Raw genomic sequence first — 24200 nt, 5'->3', positions numbered from 1 at the left:
AAAACAGTCTCTGTGCAGAAGTTCATTCTGGACTGGACTGAAGGAAAAGCCAATCAGGATGTTCTCTTCATATTTCCACTTCCTTTTAGAGAGCTAAATCTGATGAAAACTGAAAAACTCAGTCTGGTGGATCTTCTTCATCAGTTTTTCAAAGACACAAAGGACTTAAAACCAATAGAATATCATCAGTACAAAGTCATGTTCATCTTTGATGGTCTGGATGAATGTCGACTTCCTCTAGACTTCCAGAACAATAAGAGAGTATCTGATGTAACACAGTCAGCCTCAGTGGATGTGCTGCTGACAAACCTCATCCAGGGGAACCTGCTTCCCTCTGCTCTCCTATGGATAACTACTCGACCAGCAGCAGCCAATCAGATCCCTCCTGACTGTATTTATCAGGTAACAGAGGTACGAGGGTTCAGTGACCCTCAGAAAGAGGAATACTTCAGGAAAAGGATCAGAGATCAGAGCCTTGCTGAAAGAATCATTACACACATGAAGTCCTCCAGAAGCCTCTACATCATGTGCCACATCCCAGTCTTCTGCTGGATCTCAGCCACTGTTCTAGAGAGGATGTTGGGTGAAGCAGAGGGAGGAGAGATCCCCAAGACTCTGACTCAAATGTTCACACACTTCCTTATCTTTCAGATCAAACACCGCAGCCAGAAGTACCAAAGAAAAAGTGATGTTGATCTTGACCAGACTAGAGAGATTATTCTGGCTCTGGGAAAACTGGCTTTCCAACAGCTGGAGAAAGGAAACCTGATCTTCTATGAGGAAGATCTGAGAGAGTGCAGCATTGATGTCAGAGAAGTGTCCGTGTACTCAGGAGTGTGCACCCAGATCTTCAGACAGGAGTCTGAACTTTACCTGGGGAAGGTTTTCAGCTTTGTGCATCTGAGTGTTCAGGAGTTTCTGGCTGCTTTATATGCGTTTCTGTCCTTCATCTCCAACAACAGAAATGTGCTGCAACAGCAAGACAGTGGATTTGGTTTCTCCAAAAAAGGAACAATGTCTGATTTCCTGAAGAGAGCCGTGGACAAGGCCTTACAGAGTGAGAACGGACACCTGGACCTTTTCCTCCGATTCCTTCTGGGTCTCTCACTGGAGTCCAATCAGTCTCTCTTACGAGGCCTTCTGATACAGACAGAGAACATCTCTCACAGTAAAGAGAAAGTAGTGGAGTACATCAAGCAGAAGATCAGGAAGAATCCCTCTCCAGAGAAAACTATCAGTCTGTTCCACTGTCTGAATGAACTGAATGATCATTCTCTAGTGCAGGAAGTACAGAAATATCTGAACAGAGGAGGTTCCAGTGATCTCAGTGGAGTTACTCTCTCTCCTGATCAGTGGTCAGCTGTGGCGTTTGTGATGCTGAATTCAGAAGAGGAGCTGGATGAGTTTGACCTGAGGAAATTTCAGAGATCAGAAGAATGTTTTCTGAGGCTGCTTCCAGTGGTGAAAGCATCCAGAAAGATTGTGTGAGTATTTTCATTATTCAGTGTTTAATCTGTGCTGTTTTATATTTTGTAATATTGATTAGTCTCTGTTGTATTGATTATTTGTTGAAAAACTAAACATATCAATCAGGGGTGGGTTTCCCAAAGTGATCACTATTAGTAAATAACAAATTAACTAGTGCAGAACCTGAGAGAAGAACAAGTCAGTTCTACAAGTATTTCCCAAAGAGCTTTACAAAACAAAACTTAACAAACAAGTTCAAAGAACGTCTTTGTTGATTCCACCTCTGAAACACCTCAATCAAAACACAAACATTGATTCAGTTCTGCCAAGTATATATAAATAAAGTGTTGGAATCAATATTATTATACATAATATGAAATTTAAATAATAAAATGACATATTTAGGCATTATCTAATATTTGTAAACACACACATGACTATATAGATAAACAAAAAATCCATATTAACGATAAAACCTATTATAAAAAAATACTTCTAAAACGTGTACACAAAAAAAAAATTGGTCCATCAACCAAATCGCTCACTCAATCACTCCAACCTCCAGCCTATAAATACATAGTTTGGGATAGAAATATCACTTCCTTGCTTAGATGAGGAAGAAGGGCCAACACAGGAAGTAAGAGATAACAACACTTCACTAAAGATGAAACTAACATCTTGTTGGTGTTTTATGGTTGGGCTCATTCTATTAAGTGATCTCAATCAATCAATCAATCAATTAATCAATCAATCAACCTTTATCTTCACTCGGGAAAAACATTGAGGGTGACTCTCATTTACAATGTTGCCGAGCCTTTATAACATCAAAGGGATTGAACACATTTAATAATAATTAAGAAATAATAAAAAACAGAATAGTAAAAAAATTATAAAAAATAAAAGAAGTACTAATTTTAAATCAAAACTTAATTAAAATATATATGTAAAACAGAAAATTCTAAAATAACATAAAAACCTTGACGTGTAAAAAGTGAAAAATGTATAAAACATAAAATAAGTAAATGGATAATAGTAAAAGTAAAGTAAAATTTTAAAAATGATAAGTGATTAAATGAATAATAGAACTAAGAACAAGAATGAAAATATAAAACATTAAAAAATAAATAAATAAAATGTATTAAAATAAAATAAGAAAAAAAAGATAAACTAATTAAAAGTCATTTAAAACCGTCACAGGCTTTCTGATGGTGATTAGAATCTAAAAGTTTAAAATGATTCAGTGATCCCAGCGAGCTGAGTTTCAGTGATTCCTGTAGTGAATTCCAGCTCGCTGGTGTTCTGTAGCTAAAAGCAGATTTTCCCAGTTCACTAAAAACTCTTGGTACCTGAACAGGTGATCCAGCTACTGGAACGAGTCTGATATGCATTATTATTAATTAAGATCAGTGAAGAGATATAAGATGGCAGATGCCCAGAGAGTGATTTATAGATAAAAATTAGCCAATGAGATTCTCTTGGTGCAGCTAGTGAGGACCAACCAGCTCTATCATATAGTGAGCAGTGGTGAGTAGTGTAAGGGTCACCAGTAATAAATCTCAGAGCAGAATGGTAGAGTCTAATGGTTTGAGAGCACTGGCGGACGCTTTTTTATAAATTACATCACCATAGTCCAGCACTGCTAGTATGGTTGCCTCCACTATTCTTTTTCTAGCGTGCACGGGTAAACAGGATTTATTCCGATAAAGGAATCCAAGCTTTTGTCTGCACTTAATGGCCAGTTTTCTTTTTTTTTCATATTTTCAAATGATCAAACTGATTTTAACATCAGACAAAGATAACCTGAGTAAATATAAAAAGCACCTTTTAAATTATGATTTTATTTATTAAAGGAAAGAAAAATATCAAAAACAAATCTAGCCCTGTGTGAAAAAAAAATGTGTTTAATAAATTAACTTTGATTAATCACACTTTTGGGAAACTTTATGGAGTCCAATTTCACTAGCCACAGCCAGGCCTGATTACTGCCAGACCTGTAAAATCAAGAAATCACTAAAATAGAACCTGTCTGACAACATGAAGCAGATAAAAGATTTAAAAAACAACACATTATTATACCTTAATGTTAAGAAATTCAAAGAAAGGTGAAAAAACTTAGTAATTGATCATCTATCAGTCTGGAAAAGGTTATAAAGTCATTTTCTAAAGCTTTGGGACTCCAGAGAACCACAGTGATTCACTATTATTCACTAATGGAGAAAACATAGAACACTGGTGAACCTTCCCAGGAGTCCAGCTGACCAACATTATACCAAAAGTGCATGGAAAACTTATCAAGGAGGTCACAAAAGAACCCAGAACAACATTTAAGAACTACAGGTCTGACTGGTCTCAGTTAAGGTCAGTGTTAATGATTCAATAATAAGAAAGAGACTGGGTGAAAATGGTCTCCATGGGAGAGTTTCTAGGCAAAAACTGACCCAAAAAAACCAACTTATTTCAAATTTGCCAACAAACATCTTAACTATTCTTTGGACATGACATGACTTTTTGAAAGGTGTGTGTCCCGTTACATAATAATTTCAGAAAAAGAACATCATACTGAACGTAAAACATGTTCAGTATGGTAGTGTGATGGTCTGGAGCTGCTGAATAATTTGCTGTAATAGACGGAACCAGGAATTCTGCTGTTTACCAGACAATCCTAAAGGAGAATATCTGGCCATCTGTTTGTGACTTAAAGCTCATGCTTACTTGGGTTCTGCAGCAGGACAATGAACCAAAGCACACAAACAAAAAGTTCACATCTGAATGGCTTAAAAAAAACTAAATGAAGGTTTTTGGAGGGTCTAGTTAAAGTCTGATTGAGATGCTGTGGATGATCTTAAACAGGACGTTTATGCTGGAAAATCCTCCAATGTGTCTGAATTAAAATAATTCTGTAAAGAAAAGTGGAACAAAATTCCTCCACAGAGATGTAAAAGACTAGTTTCCAGTTATCAGTAAAGCTTGAGTGCAGTTGTTGCCGCCAAGAGTGGCACAACCAAGTTATTAGGTTTAGGGGCAAACACTTTTTACACAGGGCTAGATTGGATAGTTTTTTCCTTTTAATAAATAAAATTTTAGTTAAACAGTGCTTTTTATATTTACTCAGGTTATCTTTGTTTGATAATCAGAAAAATGTAAGTATGACAAAAAAGCAAAAACACAAGAAATCTGTAGGGGCCAAATATTTTTCACACCACTGTACTGTGGCCCGTCGGTCAGGTAGTCTACAATCCAGGAGACAAGGACGGCGTCTGCTTGCACTGTTGTCAGCTTGTCACCCAGAAGATCAGGTCGAATGCTGTTAAATGCAGTGAAGAAATCAAAAACCATGACCCTCACAGTGCTGACTGATCTGTGTAGGTGAGCATAAACTCTGTTGAGCAGGTAGATAAGACTCTCAGGCAGGACTGATAGTCCAGTAGTGAGTCCAGAAACACATACCAGCGGTGCAGCGGTGGAGCAGAAGAGTGAAAGAAGCACTTTTATGGTGAAAAAACAAACCAAAACTCTCTACTAGCATGATTTGAGAGAGCACAGATTTATTAAGTTGCCTTGTCAAAAATATATTGCAAAGATAAACAATAATTAAAAAGTAGCAAAAAACACAAACAGAAGCTACTGTAATTTCATTTATTCAGAGAAAACATCTATTCAAACTAACCTGGCCCTATCTGAAAAATAATTTTCCCCTAAACCTAATAACTTGATTGTGTCACCGGCGGCAACAACTGAAATCAAGAGTTTGTGATAACTGTTAATGAGTCTTTCACATCTCTGTGGAGGAGTTTGCTCTTCTTCAACACTCACCTTAACTGAGCCAAGTGAGACCTGCAATTCTTTAGATGTGGTTTTGTGTTGTTTTGGAGTAATTTTGATCGGCCGGTCACTCCTGGGAAGGTTCACCAATGTTTCATGTTTTCTCCATTAGTGAATAATAGCTCTCACTGTGGTTCTCTGGAGTCCCAAAGCTTTAGAAATGACTTTGTAACCTTTCACAGTTAATTCATGGGGGGATTAAATGATGATTAATTATAAAATCAAATCAAATTTATTTGTATAGCACTTTTTACAACTGATGTCACAAAGCAGCTTTACAGAAACATGATCACAGGACAAAGAATCAGGCAAAACACTAAAAAAAAAATATGCAGAATACAAAAAAAACCCAGAGAGTGTGGAGGGAAAACTCCCTCAGAGCTGTAAGAGGAAGAAACCTTGGGAGGACCAAGACTCACATTTAAGGGGGGATCATCCTAACACTGGTCAAACAGCTTTTAAATTAATTTTAAAAAGTATTTTATACACTCACATAGGTTTTATATATTCAGCCTTATCTAAAGGGAAAAACATTAATTATCAAAAGCTAAACTAAACAAGTAAGTTTTCAGTCTAGACTTAAAGATTGAGACTGTGTCTCAATAAGAGAAAGCTCTTCCTCCTGCAGAGCTCCTCTGAATTTTAGGAACTACTAAGAAACCAGCACCCTGAGATCTAAGTAATCGCAGTGGTTCATAATAGGAGATGAGATCTCGTAAATACTCAGGAGCGAGTCCGTGTAGGGCTTTATACGTTAACAGGAGAATTTTATAGTCTATGCGGAATTTGACTGGAAGCAGTGCAGTGCTGACAGGACTGGACTAATGTGCTCAAATGTTCTAGTTTTATTAAGGTCCCTGGCTGCAGCATTTTGAACTAGCTGAAGTTTATTTAATTACTGCAGTAACATACTGACAGTAGTGCATTACAATAAACTAGCCTTGAGGTAATGAAGGCATTTACTCATTTTTCGGTGAAAAAAAAAGCTGTTCTAGTAACATTAGATATGTGTTTATCGAATGCTAGATCTGAACCTATGATAACACCAAGGTTTTTAGCTACTGAACCAGGTGTGACGGAGAAGTCGGCCAGATTAAACATTAAGTCTGATCATTTATTTCTAGCAGCTTTGAATTTCTGTTTTATCATTATTTAATAGGAGAACATTGTGAGACATCAATGTTTTCACATCTTTTACACATTTCTCGATTTTCTTTATTCTCTCTCACATTTCTTGATCAGAGGTTTAATTACCGCTGTTTTAAAGACTTTGGGTACATGCCCCAGGGTAAACGATGAGTTTACTATCATTAACAGAAGTTTAATTATATAAGCTGTACCTGTTTTAGTCATTTTGAGGGAACTGCATCAAGTGTGCAGGTTGTGCTGTTTGATGAGGAGATAATTTTCTCTAGTTCTAGCTGTTGAAGTGGGTTAAAAACTCATCATAACTTCAGTAACTGAGTTTTGTCCTATATCAGCCACACCAGATGACATATTTATCTGTTGAATTTTATCCTGAGTGTTTTCAGTTTTCTATCAAAGAAGTCCATAAAAGCGTTGCTGGTGTGAATGGCTGGAATCTGAGATTCAGTACCTGCCTGGTTTTTAGTTAATTTGGAAATAACACTAAAGAGGCCAGATACGCTGAGTGGGCTTTATTAAGTTCTTTCTATATTTGACAAGACTGCCTTTCCATGCAGAATAGAACACTTTCAGTTTAGTTGATCGATATTATTATAAATTTTGTACTAACTGCTTTAAGGTACGAGTTTGATCATTGTACCATGGTGCAAGCTTTTTTGTCTCTCTTTTTTGTGTTTAAGGGGAGCTACACAATCTAAAATAATAACTTTCTAAACAACTGATTAGTTTGTCTAGTTCCGATGAGTCTGCTGGACAGTGTACTAGAGTTGAAAATCAGAAAGGTTAACAGTAAGTGACTAAGAGAAATCAGAATTTGCAAATTTACTAAACAATAATGATAGAGGCAGCTGTGTGTGTGTGTGTTTGTTAGGGAGGACTTTATCTGTATTTGTTTTTTTTATACATAGGCAGATTTTTAATTTGTAATCAAGCAAGAAAAAATTGTTCACTGAGTAATAAGAATAAGAAAAGAAATAATAGTATATAAAATATACTAATACACCTCCTTCCTAAGGGGTGTGTGTGTTTATATGTCAGTGTTTCTAATGGATAATCATTTCTCTCTCAGGCTGTTGGGGTGTAATCTATCAGAGAAAAGCTGTGCAGATCTGGCCTCAGTTCTCAGCTCAAACTCCTCAACTCTGAGAGAACTGTACCTGAGTGGTAATAAACTGCAGGATTCAGGAGTGAAGCTGCTCTCTGCTGGACTGAAGAATCCACACTGTAAACTGGAGACACTGTGGTAAGATCATCAAAATACCACAAACAGAATCTCACCTTCACACACACACACACACACACACACAGACATACACACACACACACACACACACACACAAACATGATCTCTTATGCAATTTAAATTAAGCAGCTGTGCTCGGTCCAGATTAGGCCGCCGATATTTGCAAAAAATGCGTATCGGTATCGGATCGGAAGGCACAAGAAAATCCGATCCAGACTCCCGATCCAGTTTTTTTCACAATCCGGGTTTTCCAGCGCACTCATTTAGATAATCCATTCCAGTTTTTGCTGTGTTTTCGCCAGTGAGAGTAAAATCCGGTCCACATTTTTCAGCACACCTTCAGCAAACGAGCATAGCATCTCCCCGGGCCGGGAAAGATGAACTCCGGTCAGACCGGCTGGAGGCAGCGTTAGCTCCCTTTATGAAGAGTTTTTTCTTTGAATTTAATAAAGTTTTCTCTCTTAACATTATGATGTTTGCTTGTTGTGTTTTTAGTGTCATTATGCTTATTGTAGTATCACATCTCAACTAGTGGGTATGGGTATATTTCACAATTATTTACAAATAAAGAAGTTTATGAAACATGTTATGTTTCTTATTTATGCAACTAAAAGGTAAAACTGTGTGAAACGTAGCTTATTTTGATAATTTAGCTTTAATTGCTTATAAAAAATATTTATTATATTATGGTTACATTACTAACACAGGAGCAGGCTGACACCTGAGCATACTGAAATGCTCGTCTTTGTAAAAAAAGAATCTCCCCATCATGCTCGGACTGCAGGCAGGGCAAACAGTTGGAATTGAAGGGAATGTGTAGATGGGATGGAGCAGCAAAGTGTGGAGGAGATTGGGGAGTAGAAGGCATTTTGCTTTTAAATAGTTTTCATTATTTGCACTGATTTTTTTTAAGCTTTGGTTTACACTTGTTCAAGAGCACTGATGAGTACAGCAGTCAAGAGTACTGATGCTGTTAATAGACTATTTTCTACTCAGTTTGTGTGTTTTGCTTTTTTAATACAATTTACAATATTATTTGCACTTATGGCTTTTTAAGCCTTGGTTTACTGTCGCCATTTCTGTTTGTTATTTATTATTTTGTCTATTTTGAGTTTATTAATTGCTAAATAAACAGGTCAGTTTCTCCTTACCAACCATTGTGTATTATTCAAACACACCTAATTCAGCTGGCTACTTGTTATCAAGAGTAAAACGCTTTTCAACATGAGTTTGACAACAAAGTAAGTTCGCTAAATAACTTTAAACTTTAATACATGCTCGGATAGGCCGGTATCGGTATCGGCCGATATCGGTATCGGATCGGAAGTGCAAAAAAAAAACGGTATCGGATCGGAAGTTCAAAAAGCTGGATCGGGACATCCCTAGTCCAGATACCAGGTGGAGAAGTGGAGACAAAGTGAAAAATATAGTTTGGGAGGGAATGGGGAACTGCTGTGTTTTTGTTGGTGTGAATGACTGGAATCTGAGGTTTATTACCTGCCTGGTCTTTTCTATATTTGACAAGACTGTCTTTCCACTCAGAATGAAACACTTTCAGTTTAGTTGATCGATATTATTATAAATTTTGTACTAACTGCTTTAAGGTACGAGTTTGATCATTGTACCACATTGCGAGCTTTTTCTGTCTCTCTTTTTTGTGTTTAAGGGGAGCTACACCATCTAAAATAATCATTTTCTAAACAACTGATTAGTTTTTCTAGTTCCAATGAGTCTGCTGGACAGTGTACTAGAGTTGAAAATCAGGAAGTTTAACAGGAAGTGACTAAGAGACTATGTGCTATGCTGCATGAAAGACAGCACCTATCTATCTATCTATCTATATAAAGAAATCAGTATTTGCAAATTTGTGTGTGTGTGTGTTAGGGAGGATTTATCCGTATTTGTTTTTTTTTATTATACATAGGCAAATTTTTTATTTGTAATCAAGCAAGAAAAGAGGTCACTTCAACACCTACAGTTGCACTTATTTTAATTCACTGACTAATAATAATAAGAAAAAGAATAATAATAATACATAATAAAGAATATAATAATTATCTCAAAAATATACTAATACACCTCCTTCCTAAGGGGTGTGTGTTTGTGTTTATATTTCAGTGTTTCTAATGGATTATCATTTCTCTCTCAGGCTGCAGGAGTGTAATCTATCAGATAAAAGCTGTGCAGATCTGGCCTCAGCTCTCAGCTCAAACTCCTCAACTCTGAGAGAACTGTACCTGAGTGATAATAAACTGCAGGATTCAGGAGTGAAGCTGCTCTCTGCTGGACTGAAGAATCCACACTGTAAACTGGAGAAACTGTGGTAAGATCATCAAAATACAACAAACAGCATCTCACCTTCACACACACACACACACACACACACACATACACATGATCTCTTGAAAAATATAAATTTGGAGGGAATGGGATACTGCTGTTTTTGTTGTGAAAACATTGTTTTACCATATACTTTCTAATTTTTTCAGCTTAGCAAATACAACATTCTTTTAGAAAAACAACAAAAAATTACTTTTTATTCCCACTTTTATGGGTGTTGACACTTAATTAGCGGGTGTTTAAATACTCCGAAAAAGGCGAGCTCTAACTATGAGTTCTTTTGCTTCCTGCTTCTGTGCCGTTCAGACGCTTCTCTGCTTAGCTCTGCTATCTTTGCTATCTTTCATACTTTTCTTTATTTTTAGACATTTTCGAGCTACAGTGTCTGAGCTCATTATTTAGATTAGCACTAGCACTACCATATTTTGTTTCTTATTTTATTTTTTTCTAGTTTCTTTTGGACATTTTATAGTAGAGCCATAGGCACAGGAATCAGAAAAGTTTCTGTAAAGTGCTAAAGAAGAAACCTATAAGATGCCTTCTTGAGTGGGTTCAGAGCACCAGTGCTGCCAGAACTGCTACAATCTTCTACAAAGAATGACTGTTTTTGAAAAAAAATTTCGGTCCTTGTTATCAGAGTTTAAGGACTGGCATTTCTGCGCTGTCCGAGGACCATTGGAGAGTGGGAGTGCTGCCAGCGGACAACAGGTTTTTAACGGAGCAGCGAGCAGTGGAGACGAACAGAACTGGACCAGCAGATCATGTGGACATCCGTAATGTGAGTACAGCTGAAAGATATGGGAAAAACCAGCAATGGGTTAGCATTGGAGCTAAACCCAAACGGCATGCCACATACAGCTCTGTAGTATCCTCCACTCCTGCTAACATAGCACATCTGGCTAATGCTAATGCTAAAGCTATTGCTCAGAGATCAGAGCACAGAGCCAGAGGAAATCAGTTCCAGTCACTTAGTTTGCAAAACAGATTTGAGCCACTGCAAGACCTTAATGACTTTTTAAATACCAGCCAGTATGATTCAGAAAGAACCAGAAGATTCAGCCATTCAAAACACCCCAGGAGAGCCACAGGGCTCAGCAGACACCCTTGTTTTGGGGGATGACTCTGTTCATGGCATGAAAAATAATCAGAAACTCATCGTTCGATGTGAGCCAAACATCACAGTTTCTGAACTGAATAAGAAGCTTCCAGCACTACTGGCTGAATACAGAACAGTGAAACGGATTATTGCACAGGTTGGAAAGAACGATACAAAGAAAGAGGAGTCTGAGGTGTTAAAAGAGACTTTAATGATCTTTTTACCACACTACGCAAGTTCAACATCCAGACATTCATCAGTGGTCCTCTACCTGCAAGGGGCTGCAATATGTTCTCTAGGCTGTTGGCTTTAAAACATTTGGCTTCAGAAAACCTGCAGGTCAAACGGACTGAACTTCATTGACAATTTCAATCTGTTTTTTGGGAAGAGAGTTTTTCAGGCGAGATGGACTGCACACCAACAAGAGGGGAGTCAAATTCCTGTCACAGAACATCATTTTTTCTCTGTGCAACTTCTCTGTTCCCACTGGTGAAGACACGTCAGCTTTAACACCCAAGGACACTGTCTGCACTACAGAGACACAACATCCTTCCCCCACAGAGACTGCGGAGTTATCGGATGGGAGCCATGTTCTGCTGTATCAGCTGCCGGAAACACCGCAACTGCATGAACACTCCACACCATCCTCCATCTCCACCTCATCATCATCATCCTCCATCTCCACCCCATCATCATCATCCTCCATCTCCACCTCATCATCATCATCCTCCATCTCCACCCCATCATCATCATCCTCCATCTCCACCTCATCATCATCATCCTCCATCTCCACCTCATCATGATCATCCTCCATCTCCACCTCATCATCATCCTCCATCTCCACCTCATCATTATCCTCTATCTCCACCCCATCATCACCCCACCTGAACTTCCCAGCAACCATGGAGAAGCTGGTATCTGCAGGGACGCTTTCTCTGTCAGCGAGTCCTCAGGTACAGCGGAAAATCAGCACAACTTCTCCTCCACAGTCACCTACTGCCTCACGGACCCAGCAACCCCCATCCTCACCACCACTACACTCCCCAATCAAGGAGTTAGAAAAGGGGACCAAAATGAAGCCCAGTGAACATGAACATGAGAAGGAATTAAACAAACCCCCCCACAACCCAAAAAGAAGAGACAAGCTCCTAAACCACCGGACAGACAGCTCTGCTCTCGACTTCTTCACCAGCAGGAGCCCCTCCCACCTCCCTCCACCATAAGGGAAGAGGCCGCCACAAGTAATCCAGCAAACTGATTTCTTTTGGGTCCGTGCTGCTACAATGGTGATGTCAGCAGTACATGTTTTCAAAACAAGTACGGACCCTGTGTGCCAGTTATCTCCCCCATTCCAGTTCTTATCAGAAGCAGAAAGAACAGATAGTATAGGTCAGATAATGTGAATATATCCAACCTGTAGTATGTAAATTGTAACCCACAGTCTTTGGAACAAAACGCACAGGGTATTAAATTAGCTCTGCTAAATATCAGATCTCTTACTAAAAAGTCTTATCTAATTAATGATTTTATTACAAATTATGGGCTTGATTTTCTGTTTTTAACAGACACATGGTTAAATTCTTGTAGTGCTGAAAGTGTATTAATTGAGTCGGCTCCATCAAACTTTAACTTTTTAAATGTCTCACGTACCGGCAAGAAAGGTGGAGGTGTAGCTATGCTGTTTAATGATACATTCCAATGCAAGCAGTTATCACTTGGAGATTCCACATCTTTTGAATATTTAGGTGCAGTTTTAAAAGGGGCACCAAGAATATTACTAGTAATTGTCTACAGGCCTCCAAGGTACAATGCTGATTTTATTGATGATTTTACAGATATGCTGTCTTTTATTTCTACTGAATTTGATCATTTTATTATTGCTGGTGATTTTAACATTCACATTGATATTCCCAAGGATAATTATGCCAGGGTGTGTTTTAATTCCCTTAATTATTCATTTTGGGCGTAACGTGAAATAAACCAATCAGTGTGTCAGTATCCATCCCCTTTAAGACACAGCTGCACGCTGACTTCTGTTCGTTCCTATTTTAACAGCGCATAGGAAATTGCGCCATCACGCTGTGAAGATAAACCAGCAGCTTAGGGAAGAGTAAAGTTATTTTATTCTTTATTCTGTTTATTGTTTATATAAAAACTGGGTTTGCAACAGTGAATATTAATCAAGCAATCGATTATTTACACCGGAGGGGGACCCTCATTTACAGTTTAAAAGGGATTAAAAATATTTTAAAAAATAGAAATAAAAACTGACATTTACTATAGATGAATAAAGTATATACAAGGGAAAATAGGACATTTTAAAAACATCATAAAAATTGACATAAAAAGTAAAGAATTTATATCTTATGAAGAAAATAATAATAGCAGTGAAAGTAAAGTAAAATGATAAGAATGATAAGAGATTATCAAATTTATTTAAATAAACTAAGAACATGGGAATCATGGGGAATATATATATATATATATATATATATATATATATATATATATATATATATATATATATATATATATATAATTTGATTAATAAAATAATTAAAATAATTAAAATGAATAAAAAATAAATAATATAAAATATAAACTCATTAAACACAATCACAGGCTTTCTGCGCAGAATAATAAAAGTTCCAGTTAGTTTCAGTTTCAAATCATGAAAACAGCTCATCAAAACCTCAACCTCTCCATTATATTTGACAATATTTGATGAACTTACAGGTCCTTACTTGTTTTTATTTAACTGAACTGAGTTTTATATTGTTTGTAGCCTCGCGCTGAATTCAGTGAAGCCAGAAAGATTAGGTACAAGAAAAGGCAGATAAATGACATGACAGCTGAACTTTTTGTGAGCAGAGTGTGCTCTGCACCATGCAAACCATGAGACTCTGTAGATACTCTGCTGGATAGTTTTAACTCAAAAACTGCTAGAGTTTTAGATGAGATTGCACCAGTTAGAGTTAAAACCATGCCATGCAAGCAGAAAGCTCCATGGAGAAATGATGCTGCAGTTCAGCTCCAAAAGAGAGAATGCAGAAAGGCTGAGCGCAGATGGCGAAAAACCAAGCTTCACATTCACAAAGAAATTTTTAAAGATAGACTGCGTGATTACAATAAAATAATGTGCACATCTAGACAATCCTACTTCTCCAGCATTATCAACAATAATATTAACAATAGCAAAGTTCTTTTCACTGTGGTTGACAGACTAACTAACTCACCTACATATATGACCTCTGAGCTAGTTTCAACTGAGAGATGTAATGAGTTTGCAAAAAATTTTTAATACTAAAATACACAATATCAGACAAGCCATCAGTACACCTATATCCACCGATGAGCCCATGTGCTCTCCAAAACCATGCAAAAGCATCATAGTCAAAATGTCCCAATTTAGCACTATTAATGAAGAAGTTTTAATTGATACAGTGAGCCACCTCAAATCATCCACTTTCAGTCTTGATACATTACCAACCAAGTTTTTTAAGAATGTCTTTTATTCAATATCAGCGGACATTCTTCAAATAATAAGTACCTCACTCATGTTGGGTGTTTTTCCAAATGCATTAAAAACAGCCGTTGTGAAGCCTCTCTTAAAAAAGAAAAATTTAGATACAAACTTATTAAACAATTACAGACCAATCTCTAAAAAAAATTTATTCAAGCAAGTTATGCACTTTCTGTCCATAAATAACTGTCTAGACCAATTTCAGTCAGGTTTCCGGCCCAATCATAGTACTGAGACTGCGCTAATTAAGGTTATCAATGACCTTCGCTTAAATACAGACTCAGGAAAAATGTCTATTCTACTACTGCTTGATCTCAGTGCTGCTTTTGACACCATTGACCACAACATTCTCATAGATAGACTTGAGAACCGGGTTGGACTTTCTGGAACTGTCCTAAAATGGTTCAGTTCATACCTTCATGGAAATACTTTGTGGAAATGGAAAATAATGTTTCTGTGAGACTGTGCCAGTGACCTGTGGTGTACCCCAGGGTTCAATTCTTGGGCCACTCTTATTTAATTTATATATGATTCCTCTGGGTGAAATCATGCGTGACTATGGGATATCTTACCACAGCTATGCAGATGACACTCAGATCTACATGGTCCTCTGCCCAAACAACTATGGTCCCATTGACTCACTGTGTAAATGCCTTGAGAAGATAAATAAATGGATGGGACAGAACTTTCTGCAGTTGAATAAAGATAAAACAGAGATTATTTTATTTGGGAATAGTAATGAGAGGCACAGACTAGCTGCCTATCTGGATTCAAAAAGCCTAAAATCTAAAGAACTAGTGCGTAATCGTGGTGTACAAATGGACTCTGATCTCACTTTTAACAGTCATGTCAAAGCCGTCACCAAATCAGCATTTTATCACCTCAAGAACATAAATAAGATCAGAGATTTTCTGTCTACAGCAGACCTGGAGAAACTCATCCACGCCTTTATTTCTAGTAGGATTGATTACTGTAATGGACTCCTAACTGGACTCCCAAAAAAGACCATCAAACAGCTTCAGCTGATTCAGAATTCAGCAGCCAGAGTTCTGACTAGGAGTAAAAGAAGGGAGCACATCACCCCCATCCTTAAATCCCTACTCTGGATACCAGTATGTTACATAAATGACTTTAAGGTTCTGTTACTGGTCTATAAATGTCTTAATGGTGCAGGACCAGCATATTTATCTGATGTTCTCCAGCAGTATGAGCCGAGCAGAACTCTCAGATCATCAGGAACTGGTCAGTTAGAGCTGCCTAAAGTAAAAACTAAACATGGAGAGGCAGCGTTTAGCTACTACGCTGCTCTTAAATGGAACCAGTTAACAGAGAGCATTAGAAGAGCACCAACTCTAAACACTTTTAAATCCAGACTGAAAACCTACATGTTTGATCAAGCCTTCAGCTTAGCTTAAAACACTGCAGCTCCGCCCACTTTTATTCTGTAACGGCACTTTTGTATCATGTTTTATTCATGCTTTATTCTTATTTTATTTTTTATTTCCAATTCCTTGTTGTTCTTTTACATGTTTTTAAATGTTACTTCTATTTGTTTTAATCATGTTTGAATCAATCATGCTTTATTCACCCAACAACACTCCAACCTGCAATGATTAAAATGTATTACATGGAGCATACATGGAATCGGCTCCCAAGAGAAAAAAACTAAAATACTCCTCCATCTCAGCCGTTTAAAAGCAGATATATACCTTCTACAAGAAACTCACCTAACAGAATCAGATCAACATAAACTGAAATCAGTAGAACACAATCATATATTTACAGCCAATTATAACTCTAGACAAAGAGGTGTAGCCATTTTAATACATTGTACCACATTGCGAGCTTTTTCTGTCTCTCTTTTTTGTGTTTAAGGGGAGCTACACCATCTAAAATAATAATTTTCTAAACAACTGATTAGTTTTTCTAGTTCCAGTGAGTCTGCTGGACAGTGTACTAGAGTTGAAAATCAGGAAGTTTAACAGTAAGTGACTAAGAGACTATGTGCTATGCTGCATGAAAGTAAGACAGCACCTATCTATCTATCTATCTATCTATCTATATAAAGAAATCAGTATTTGCAAATTTGTCTGTGTGTTAGGGAGGATTTATCCGTATTTGTTTTTTTTTATTATACATAGGCAATTTTTTTATTTGTAATCAAGCAAGAAAAGAGGTCACTTCAACACCTACAGTTGCACTTATTTTAATTCACTGATTAGTAATAAAAAGAAAAAGAAGAATAATAATACATAATAAGAATATAATAATTATCTCAAAAATATTGCTGCTGGATGCCTAAATTTCCTCCGGGATAAATAAAGTATCTATCTATCTATCTATCTATCTATCTATCTATCTATCTATCTATCTATCTATCTATCTATCTATCTATCTATCTATCTATCTAACACAACACCACAAAACAATAGAATAATCTTAATGTCGCGAGTCATCGCTAAGAAAATCATCCTCATAAACTGGAAAACAAAAAATAACATTAACATCAATCACTGGAAAAATCTACTAACAGACTATCTCTCTCTAGACACTCAGAACCAAAAAAAAAAAAAGAAAATCAGACATTGCTTTTGAAGTGTGGTTCAACAAAATCATTTAAACCCTAAACTTACAAAACTACCCCTGACCATGTGCACATAAATATAGATCTCTCACTTAACAATACTAAATAATCTTATTCTAATTTCACCCTCATAAAGAGAAATACACTGAGCAGCATGTTCTCTGTGGAAAAGTGTTCTATTCTGAGCTCTTTATCAGAAGTACATGCATGTCTGTTTATCTGAATTTAAGTTCAGTGTTAGTTTAATCTGCAGTGTGTGAGATTCAGCTAAATGAATGATCATGTCTTGCTTTAATAATTGATGAAATAATAACTGAAAATAATCTGTAACCAATTTATTGATAAAGAAATTAGAATTAGTTTGTGTGTGTGGAGGATATGTATATGTATTCATGTGCATATTATTGTTTATAGTAAAGGAAGGGAAACATGTTAAACATTTCTTAAATATGTAAAACATCTTCAGCTTCACTCATTTTAATTCAGTAAATAATAGTATAATATTTTTACAGGAACTGTTCTACACAATATATATATTTACAGTTCACACTGTAAACTGGAGAAACTGGAGTAAGATCATCAAAATACAACAAACAGAGCATCTCACCTTCACACAAACACACACACACACAATTAAATAATTAAAACCAGCATCACCTGAATACTTTTGATATTCCAGTATAAATGTGGTCATTTCACAGAGGACAGATACTCCATTAGTAAAGCTGCATCTAATTATTTGTACTTTTTGATCAAAAGATCCTGATCCAATAAAATATGATTTTTTGTCAGTGTTACACCACAAGGTACATTTTTGACTTAATGGGAACCATTGTTTCATTAGTTACAGTAAAAGAGATAAACACTTTTTACATACATTTAATATAATTTTTTCTCAGGGCTTAGATAGAGAATGTATCCTAGTTCAGTAGAGGTGTAGTTGTGAAGTGTAATAAAATGATTTAGTTTGTAAATATTCCTGCATTACTGCATTTTCTCTGCTGTTCTACACTGAACATGAACTGATCTCTACTAGAAAGGTGATGGAACCTATCCTTTATATTCCTATAGGCTATAAGAACCATGTCAGTAGAGCATGTTCTCTGTGGAAAAGTGTTCTCTTCTGAGCTCTTTATCAGAAGTACATGCATGTCTGTTTATCTGAATTTTAAGTTCAGTGTTAGTTTAATCTGCAGTGTGTGAGATTCAGCTAAATCATGTCGTGCTTTAATAATTGCTGAAATAATCTCTGAAAAATATGTTAACCAATTTATTGATAAAAAAATTGGAGTTAGTTTGTGTGTGGAGGATATGTATATGTATGCATGTGAGAGGCATTTTAAACCTTTCTTAAATAAGTAAATAATCTCCAGCTTTACTTACTTTAATTCACTCAATAATCGTATAAAATTTCTACATAAACTATTCTAAACAATAGATATATTTCATAGATATATTAGATAGGTAATAGATAAATAATAGATATATTTACACCTCTTCCTAAGGGGTGTGTGTGTTTATATGTCAGTGTTTCTAATGGATTATCATTTCTCTCTCAGGCTGGATTGGTGTAATCTATCAGATAAAAGCTGTGCAGATCTGGCCTCAGCTCTCAGCTCAAACTCCTCAACTCTGAGAGAACTGGACCTGAGTAATAATAAACTGCAGTATTCAGGAGTGAAGCTGCTCTCTGCTGGACTGAAGAATCCACACTGTAAACTGGAGACACTGAAGTAAGATCATCAAAATACAACAAACAGAGCATCTCACCTTCACACACACACACACACACACACACACACACACACACACACAAACATGATCTCTTATGCAAATTATATTAAGCAGGTGTGCTCTGACTATTAGTCTAGATGGAAACAGGGGTCCACGAGCACATAGTGGATTTTTTTTCGCCACCTGTTTTTTTCTTAATCTTTAAAGTGTCTATTTTAAGATTCTGACAGGTAACAGGATGAAATAATGTCCCATGACATTTATTTTCAACCCTTTAATGCATCTATGCTAATTCCGAACCAGAAAAAAATAATGAAGAAAATGGCATAGCTCATTGAGTTAACAACCTATACAGACAAATGAGCACACTTTTCCATACAATTCTGGACCAAGGAATTTAACAGAGTGGTTATTTTTTATGTTTTTTACACATTTTGACTTAATTCTGGGGAAAAAAAAAAAATAGCAGAAAATGTTAATTTGCCTGTACGTTTTCACGTTATACTAAATTCCTGCACATTAAATAAAAACATCCCGAGATTTTTCTTAGTCCTTAAAGTATCTACTGACAGGTAACAGGACAAAAAATGTCCTGTGGGGCTTATTTTTAACTTTTTACTACATCTATCCTAATGCAAACCTGGAAAATAATTAATAAATTGGCATATCTCCTTAAGTTAGACAGACAAATGAGCACACTTTTCCATACAATTCTGGGCCAAGGAATTCAATAGAATGGTTATTTTTAAGTTTTTGACACATTTTGACTCAATTCTGGGACAAAGAGATTTAAAAAAATAACAGAAAATGTTAAGGTCGCATGTTTGTTTTCACATTATACTAAAATCCTGTGCACTGGATAAAAACATCTTGATATTTTTCTTAAGTTTTGAAGTGTCTATTTTAAGATAATGACAGGTAACAGGACAAAAAATGTCCTGTGCAGCTTATTTTTAACCCTTTACTACACCTATCCCAAATCCGAACCTAAAAAAATATAAAGAAATTGGCATAGCTCCTTCAGTAAAAGCCTATACAGTCAAATGAGCACACTTTTCCATACAATTCTGGGCCAAGGAATTCAATAGAATTCTTTTTAAGTTTTTGACACATTTTGACTCAATTCTGGGACAAAAAGATAAAGAATTAGCAGAAAATGTTATGGTTGCCTGTACACTTTTCTTCTCCCATTTCTGTTTTATTTATTTCTAATGAGAGAGGTTACTTTACGATCCTGCTTCTTTTCCTCCTAAGTTTTTTAGCTGTAATGTTTATAATATTTATTGATCATCCCCATCCAATAAAATATTGAGAAAAAATATTTTTAAAAGTTGCAAAACTAAAAGGTTTTGAAGATGTAGCCATGAGATAACCACTCTATTAACATTGAAACTGTGAGAATTTTTATTCAAAGAGAAGTTTTCTTAGTTACAGTAAAGGTAAACTTAAATATGTGCACACTGGAACAAAATCGTTGGTACACTTCAGTTAAAATAAGATAAAAACACAGTAGTTGCAATTCATACAGTCACAATGTTGATACAGTTGCAACAAACAGTATATGAACCCTTTGGGATTACTTAGATTTCTGCATAAATTGGTCATTGAATGTGTTCTGATCTTCATCTAAGTCACAACAATAAACAAACACAGTCTGCTTAAACTAATACCACACAAAAATGATATGTTTGCATGGTTTTATTGAGCACAACATGTTAACATTCACAGTGAGAGGGGAAAAGTATGTGAACCCCTAGGCTAATGACTTTTCTAAGAGCTAATTGGAGGCAGGATGTGATGAGATTGGATGTGTTGGTTAAAGCTGCCCTGCCCTATAAAAACACACCAGTTTTGAGTTTGCTGTTGTTAAGAAGCATTACTTGATGTGAATCATGCCTCACACAAAAGAGCTCTCAGAAGACCTACGTTCAAGAATTCCTCAAGAATGAGGAAAACATTAAACAAGAATGGAGTTCATGGGAGGAAACCACGGAGGAAGCTACGAAAAAACATTGCTGCACATTTGAACTTTGCAAAAGAGCACCTGGATGCTCCACAGCAGTACTGGCTAAATATACTGTGGACAGATTAAACCAAATTTGAGTTGTTTGGAAGGAACACACAATGTTATGTATGGAGAAAAAAGGCACAGCATTTCCCCAGTTTACCAAGACATTTTGCAGGAAAACTTAAGACCATCTGTCCGCCAACTGAACCTCAACAGAGGATGGATGATGCAACAGGACAGCGACCCAAAACATAGAAACAAATCAACAATCGAACGGCTTCTACAGAAGAAAATACGCCTTCTGGAGAGTCCTGACCTCAACCCAATAGAGATGCTGTGGCATCATGACCTCAAGAGGGCGATTCACACCAGATATCCCAAGAATATTACAGCTGAACTGAAACAGTTTAGTGAAGAGGAATGATCCAGAATTCCTCCTGACCGTTCTGCAGGTCTGATCAGCAGCTACAGGAAACGATTGGTTGAGGTTTTTGCTGCCAAAGGAGGATCAACCAGTTATTAAATCCAAAGGTTCACATAGTTTTTCTACCCTCACTGTGAATGTTAACATGTTGTGTTCAATAAAACCATGCAAACATATTTTTTGTGTGGTATTAGTTTAAGCAGAGTGTGTTTGTCTATTGTTGTGACTTAGATGAAGATCAGAACACATTTAATGACCAATTTATGCAGAAATCCAAGTATAATCCCAAAAGGTTCACAAACTTTTTCTTACAACTGTATATCTTTAAACTGAAAAAAGTAATAAACGTAAAAATACTAAACCTAATGAAAATCAGACATTAGATTATTTAGAGACAGGCTGATGACGCTGTAACGCTACCCTCTCGCAAGACAGAGTGTGATCAGCAAGATGGCAGCCCACAGTGACTAACCAAAACAAACATTGGAAGCTTCCGAATACGTATACTTTTTTCTCTTCAAATAAAAAACAAACAAACACAAAACCAAAACTAGAAGTGCTACAAGAACTCATTGAGGAGTACTACCACCTGTTCTGCAGCATGAGCTCGGACAAAAAAGAAAAAATGAGGTCAACTCCTACCTCTAAAAGACCACGTCCTCCCAGCTCACCTGGAGACTCGGAGGGACAGGAGTCCCCGTCCCACACAGAGGTTCGTGAAATCCTAATCTCCATTGACTCCAAGCTCGCTACTCTGGATACGAGGATCTCACTAGTGGAGATCCTGCATAAAGAGTTCCAGGCGCTGCGTGAAAGCCTGGAGTTCAGTCAGGAGCAGGTCACGTCTCTGGCAAAGGAGAACAAAACACTACAGCACAATATAAACACCGTCACAAACCAACTCTCATCTGTTCTCAAGGAAAACAAGGAAATGAAACGGACAATACTCAACTTACAAACTCAAAGTATGAGGAACAATGTTGTGTTTTTTTCGGGATCCCCAAAACCCCAGAAAAACTGGTCACAGAGTTCATAATCTCCAAACTAAAAAACCCACCCACCTGAAACACCCAACACCATAACCTTTCACCGCGTGCACTGCATGGGAGGAATAAACTCACAATACAAACACCCCAGACCCATTGTAGCAAAAGTGGAACACTATAAACACAAACAATATTCAGCAAAGGAAAGAACTGAAAGGAACAAACTACGACATTAACCAGCACCACCGAGAAATACTTGACAGACGGAAAAAACTTCTCACCATAAGAAAACAGCTCATACAAAACAGAAAAAGGGCAGTTCTCTCCATCGATAAACTCTATGTGAATGTTCAGCTGTACAGAGATAAGGAAATCACACCCTGGCTGTACTGTTGCCGGTTGGGTATATCTATCTAGATATATCTATCTATCTTACATATATTTTAATAAGAAATATACATGCAAATATATACACAAATAATGTACATAAGAATACTGTCTGAATATGTATTTATAACTATACATCACTACATCGCACTCGTCTACACTGCACTTTTCTTTATGCATAAAACAGGAAAACAACACCGCACCACCCTGTTCATGCCTACACTAATCTTTCTCTCTATCTCTTACCTGAGATAAAATTACATCTGCCTGAACAGAAACATGAACATCACCACACTATCATCTACAAACTATCTGACACCCACCAACACTCCAACCTGAAACAATTAAAATGTATCACATGGAATATACATGGAATCGGCTCCCAAGAGAAAAAAACTAAAATACTCCTCCATCTCAGCCGTTTAAAAGCAGATATATACCTTCTACAAGAAACTCACCTAACAGAATCAGATCAACATAAACTGAAATCAGTAGAACACAATCATATATTTACAGCCAATTATAACTCTAGACAAAGAGGTGTAGCCATTTTAATACATAACAAAATCACATTCACACACAATACTACAATCACAGACCCAGATGAACAATTTATCATCATAAATATCACCATTAACAACCACACTTTTACCATTGCTAACATCTACAGACCAAATATTGACAACCCCTCATTTTTTCATGACTTTTTTACACAAATTTCCTCACTATCGAACTATTCAATCATGATTGGAAGCGATTTTAATACAGTTATAGATTCATCTTTAGACCAATCAGCTCATACTCAGAACACACGCAACTGGAATTCCACTGAAATAATAAAACAGTACATGCAGGATTTTGGTCTTGGTGATGGGTGGCGACAAAATCATCCAACAACCAAAGAATTCACATTTTACTCAACTGGGGTAAGATCATCAAAATACAACAATCAGAGCATCTCACCTTCACACACACACACACACACACACACACTAACACACACCACTACACACACACACACACACACTAACACACACACCCCTGCACACACACTCCACTACACACACACACAGCCACGAGTGTCCTCCATCATATCAGAGTGATTTCACAGCAAAAACTATATATATTTATTTGTTTACAGTTATTCAAAATGTCCGCCAAGTTAATTTCCCCCGGTGGAATGGCCACTAGGGGGCGTGTAGAAAGGGGTTTATTTCGATGCTGCCAACTGGGGTGGCAGCAGGAGTGGCAAGGCTTTCTTTTAGGGTGGCAGCTGCCCTTTACCACCCCAGTAGATCCACCCCTGCTTTTAACTATTACGCAGCAATCTGAGTAAAAATCATCCATTAAAAAGCAGCTCAATGTTTCTTATTTCCTTATAGTTACACACCTCTCAGTAAAATAAGCTGCGTATACTCACACCATTCTGGGTAGTGATCA

The 24200-nt window shown here is 36.7% G+C and overlaps 1 protein-coding gene across 1 annotated transcript in view; it reads left to right on the top strand.

The window, feature by feature from the left end:
- Positions 1-24200, top strand: part of LOC111188498 (NACHT, LRR and PYD domains-containing protein 3) — a 776814-nt gene that overhangs the window by 118071 nt on the left and 634543 nt on the right. The window lies entirely within an intron of this gene.

Source organism: Astyanax mexicanus, unplaced genomic scaffold (genome assembly GCF_023375975.1).
Source record: "Astyanax mexicanus isolate ESR-SI-001 unplaced genomic scaffold, AstMex3_surface scaffold_32, whole genome shotgun sequence".
In the NCBI taxonomy this organism is placed as follows: domain Eukaryota; kingdom Metazoa; phylum Chordata; class Actinopteri; order Characiformes; family Acestrorhamphidae; genus Astyanax; species Astyanax mexicanus.
Note: the sequence above shows the minus strand (reverse complement) of the source record. Positions and strands in the feature narration are given on the sequence as shown.